Raw genomic sequence first — 6,000 nt, forward strand, 5'->3', positions numbered from 1 at the left:
GAATGAAACTGTATTGCAGATAAGATAATCATTGGCTCATGTAAACTAATGAATAGTGAAATTACGAAATGAACAAATACCAGTAATGATAGTAGTCTCAGTGGTTCAGCTACCTAAGGTACCACTTTTGACCTAACAGTCTGTTATATCTTGTCTTTTTCCTGTTACATTTTTTGCTATTTAACATCCCATTTTCTCATTACTAAGAATATCTGAACCATTAAGGTGTGTTCTTTGACTTACTAGTTATCCTCTGAACAGAATGTCACAAACTTCCCACAAATTCTCTCACTACTCTTTGCTGATATGATTCCATATTCTGTTAAATTTTCTTCCTTTTTGCTCTGCATGAGAGTGACTTAACCGACTCTTTGCAGACCAAGCCCTCTGTTCCCCAGCTGTTTAAGAATAATCAAGCTGGGGATGGTATTTAAACCAGCCACTGACCCATACTACTTTCAATGTGATTTGTAAAAACTCTACAACATCCTTCACCAGGGAATTAAGACTGCCCCACACTGTGCCCCAAGATGAGAGATATCTTATCCAAAATTTTACAGTCTGTATTGAAATAACTGTATCACTGCCAAACCTATGCATTATCCTACTTTACTCTTCTCCTGGCTCTGCAGGCAATCCTGCTGCACACTGGTTATTCCCTTATGGAAGACACAGGTGCAACACTTGTTACATACATCCAACAATCACCTTATCTCAGAGCCCAGTCATTAACTTCCCATTATATAAATAGTGGAACCATAAGTGACAGCAGCCACATATATACCAGCTGTCCTTCAATTACTGTGCAGAATTCTATGTGAGGATGACAAGTAAACACCCACCTACATCTATACAACTGCTCAAATTCACTCTTAAGTGCCTGGCAGAGGATTTATCGAACCAGTATTTTTCTACCATTTCATTCTTGAACAGTGTGCAGGAAAGACAAACACTTTAATATGTGCAGGGCACTCAGATTTCTCTTATGGTGGTCATTTCTCCAAATGTACATGGGTGACTACAGGATATTTTTGCATTTGGAGGAGATAACTGGTGATTGAAATTTTGTGAAAAAACCTACTACCATGAATAGCCACCACTGAGCTGTTGCTGAAGATACTGCCCACCACAATAGACCAATTACTTCAATAGCTGCTTAAGTACTCATGCCCTTTGGATCCCTAGCCTGAACTTTGTACATAACTATCTTCTGTATCTCCTCTCCCAACTCTGCTTTTTGAATGCCACCTTCTTCAGTCCTCATTTTGCTACTGTCATTGAGAATTGTGGGTTTCCTCCTCTGTCACACATCCCAAAACGTTTTCACCCCCATATGTGCTGTACATCTCATCCTTGTCCTGTTGCCATGTGCCTTTGCTGCCCCCTTTTTTCCTGACAGCCCCGGTGAGTACTTAAGTGCCTGTGCTGTTACATTTCATCCAGGAGTAGGCCTAATAATGAGGTAATTACTTAAATAAAACTCAAATTTTAATACAACATGTTTTTATATCAGACTAAAAAGTCTATTTCTCCTAGTCTCATATAGATTCTTAATCCATTACAGATAGTCCTGAAAACTTGTGACTGAAGTATTTTCATAGCTGCTAAAATTCACAAAGATTTATAATGATAAATGTGATGTGGATGCAATAAATAACAGTAGGGAGATGAATTAGTCATGCGTCAGGTTAGGAATCTGTATGGGGCTAGGAGAAATTAATTTATATTTTATACTCAAAATGAAAACATGTTATATTTCAAAAACATTTTAATGTGATTACAATAGAGACATCAGGTATAATTCAGTTTCTTGTCCTCCGAGTCAACCAATGAATTGCTTCTCCTATGTATGTCTTGTGAAAAGATGACAAAGGTATAAATGAGAGATATTTGAGCTTACATTAATGTTAGTAATGTGCCTCAAAAGTTGCAGAATCAAAATACAAATTATTTTTGGACTTTATTTGATGCCTTTAATTGTGATTTTTTTGGGGGGGGGGGGGGGGGGGGGGGGGGAGAGACTCTGCTTTGATAGTATGAAAAGGAAGAGAAGGAAAAATAGCAGATGAACATGAATTGTAGGTAGGGGGGCTTAATGAAACATGAAGCCACCTAATAGAATTTGACATGGAGCACAATTTTATCACTACAAGCACTTAGTGAAGGAGCAAAGGCTGAAAGATGGAAGGTATATCCAAAAGCACTATACAAAGAAAAGAAATCTGAAGACAGCATTATGAGTTGGGAGGCACAATACTTCAATAGTTCTGAAATATATAAGTTGAAACAAGGCATCTTGAGCAGGTGACAGTTTCTCAGATTTATTAAGATTTTTGGCAGAACCAACCATGACAAAGCTATCCCACCTAATGAAACAGGCTAAATATTTTCAGGTTTCATGAATAATTTAACAATTCCAATTCAAAAGACAGTGGTGCAGACAAGTATGAATATTACCAGACCATCAGTTTAAAAATTATGGTTGCAAAATACTAGCATGAATTATCTACCAAGGATGGAATCACTAGTAGAAGCCCATGTGGGGGAATATCAGTTTGGGTTCTGGAAAAATATAGGAAACTGTTAAGACAATACTCACTGACTTGTCTTCTAAAGCAGACTGAGGAATGCAAACCTAATTTTAAAGCATTTTAGATCTAGAGAAAGCTTTTGGCTATATTGAGTGGATGGTTTTTATACTAATAAATAATAGTATTAAAATAGATACTAAAACTAAAATGATATTCATGGGCTGTGTAACATGTTGTACTCAGCCCCAATTTCCACTTGTCCTGCATGAATTCATCCACTGAGTAATATTATTTCAGTATCACATTGATTTCTTTTAAGTGGATTTAAATTCATCTGTATTATATGACATTGTTCTTTATGATTTGCAGTGCACATATTTTTTTTCTGTATTTTTGGTATCCACACTATGTCGAGTTACCAAAAACGCAATACCATATCTAACAGCGGATTCAAAGTAGCTTGTATACGCTACTTTTTGTGCGTCCATGTTAAATGTAGTAGATAATATTTGCATTGCAAATGCAAAGCTGCTCAATTTTGTTTACTAGGTCTTCAATGTGTGCCCAATCGCTCAAATTTTTGTCCAGAACTAATCATAAGAATTTGACTGAGATAACTTCTTCTATAGCTTGGTGATTGTGAATAGTCGTAATCTGCTCATATTTCACAGTTTGGTTTTGAACTGCATCTGGTGAATCAGGATTCAGTCCATTTAGCTGAAGCCAAGTTTGTAAGGTACTGATCAAAGATTTGGGAATTTTTTCTGTATCCTGATTTCTAGCTGACACAGAAGTATCATTTGTGAACAGAACTGATTTGGAGCTGATATTCAATGGTAAGTTATTAACAAAGAAGAGAAACAGGACTGGGCCTAATAGGGAATCTTGTGGAACACCTTGATGGTTTTTATTTTTATTTTATGTTTTTTATTTTATGTTTTTTTTTTTTTTTTTTTTGCTAGTCAGAATAATAATTTGCCTCATTTAAAGAAATGCTAACTCATTGCTTTCTATTTGATAAGAAAGTTTTAAGCCATTGCAGCACACTGCTCCAATACCATACTTTTTAAGTTGTAAATAAACAATGCACGGTTTACAGAAGCAAACGCCATTCTGAGGTTGCAGAAAATTCCTGCGACCTTATTGCTCTTGTCTAATGATTTACTTATTTTCTCACTAAATTGTTCACTGCATCCATGATGTGTTTCCCTTACTGAAAACCAAGTTGGTTGTTTAGAATAACAGAATATTTTGCAAGTAACTATTGGATTTGGGCAACAGCAACTTTCTCACATATTTTATACATGAATTAGAGAATTGAGATAGGATGATTCCCCATGACCTCTCTTGATCCCTTTTTCAAAAGCGGTAGGCATATTTCAGTACCCTTGGAAAACAGCCCCTCAAAACATTGATTTATTATTTGAGCTAGTGGGTTTGCAATTCTGTTGTGTATGATTTAATAACTTGAGTGGCTATTCCATCCCAACATGCAGTGCTTTTGTTTTTTAATGCTAGGATTGCATTTGCTACATCTTTCACAGCAGTTTTAAAAAAATCGTTAGTTCTTCAGTTTTCATTGAGACCAAAATGATTTACTTCGTTGTGATAATCTGCGACATTTATTGAAAATAAAATACAGTGTGTGAAAGGTTATGTACAGCTCGTACAGAAACCAAACTGTAGTTGAAAAAAGGGAGGGGGGGGGATGATGTAACATATCTCTGATGTTATTCATTGTATGCATAGTGCAGAAAATAATGGAAACAATGGGGAAATTTTGAAATTATAATTCAGGGAGAAGAGATAATAGTTAAGGTCTGTTGATAACACTGTAATTCTGTGAGTGATGATAATGGACTTGGAAGATTGCTTGAAGCGAATGGCTGGTGTCCTGCAAATAGGTTAACAAGGTGAACACCAGTTAAAGAGAAATGAAAGTAATGTAATGTAGCTGAGTAAGTCAATTTATACTGGATGAAATAGCGAGTTTTTATATTAGCGGAGCATAATTACTGATGATGAACGAAGTGCACTGAGGTGAAAAAGGTCATGGGATACTTCCTGATATCGTGTAGGACCTCCTTTTGTCCCACGTAGTGCAGCAACTTGATATGACATGGTCTCTACCAGTTGTTGAAAGTTCCCTGCAGAAATATGGAGCTACACTGCCCCTATAGCCATCCTAAATTGCAAAAATTTGGCCAGTGCAGGATTTTGTGCACAACTGACCTCTCGATTACATCCCATAAATGCTCAATGGAATTCATGTTGGGTGATCTAGCCGGCCATATCATTCCACTGAATTATCCAGAATGTTTTTCAAACCAATCGCAAACACTGTCATCCGCAAAAATTCCATTGTTGTTTGGAAAATGAAGTCCATGAATGGCTGCAAATGGTCTCCAAATAGCTGAATAGTACCATTTCCAGCATCTGATTGGTGCAGTTGGACCAGAGGACCCAGCCTATCCCATGTGAACACAGCCCATACCATTGTGGAACCACCACCAGCTTGCACAGTGCCTTATTGGCAACTCGGGTCCATGGCTTCATGGGGTCTGCACCACATCTGAACCCTGCCATGAATGAAATCTTGACTCACCTGACCAGGCTGTGGTTTTCCACTCATCTAAGGTCCAAAAAATAGAATCATGACCCCAGGAGAGGTGCTGCAGGCAGTGACATGCTGTTAGTAAAGGCATTTGCATCAGTTGTCTGATGCCATAGCCCATTAACACGAAAAATTCTCCACACTGTCCTAACGGATATGTTCATCCTATGTCACACATTGGTTTATGCAGTTATTTCCAAAATAGAATGTCCCAGGCGTCTAGCTCCAACTGTCCTTTCATGTTCAAAATCTATCAATTCATGTGGTAGGCCATATTCTCACCGTAAACCTTTTCACATGAATCACCCAATTACAAATGACAGCTCCACCAATGCACTGCACTTTTATATTTTGTGTACACAGTACTACCACCATCTGTATATGCCCATATCGCTCTCAAACGACTTTTTTCGCCTCAGTGTAAAGAGGATATAAAATGCCAACTTAAATTCAGGTATTAGGGAATCTTCTCTTTTTTAAAAATATTTATCTGGAAGTCAGATGTTGACAATTAACAGTACAGACAACAAGAGAAGATAAACTTTTGCCATGTTGTGCTATAGAGCAATGCTAAAGATTAGATTTATAAATAACTGATGAGCTATTAAATCTAGGTGAATAAATTTATTACATAACTTGGCTAAAAAGGGCATAAAAAATAGAAGACGGCAGCAGTGAATGGGTGGTCAATAGTAGACTGTGTGGCAAATTAACATCTCAACCAAACTAAATCATGTTGCATGTGTTCGTTTTCCAAGTAAACCAGTGATCTGATTCCACTGAATACTTATCCTGCAATTTAAGATGTGATTCCTTTTGTTGGAGAATGCTGTTTCAGTAATAATTCCATTAATA

The sequence above is a fragment of the Schistocerca piceifrons genome, chromosome 1 (assembly GCF_021461385.2).
Source record: "Schistocerca piceifrons isolate TAMUIC-IGC-003096 chromosome 1, iqSchPice1.1, whole genome shotgun sequence".
Lineage (NCBI taxonomy): Eukaryota > Metazoa > Arthropoda > Insecta > Orthoptera > Acrididae > Schistocerca > Schistocerca piceifrons.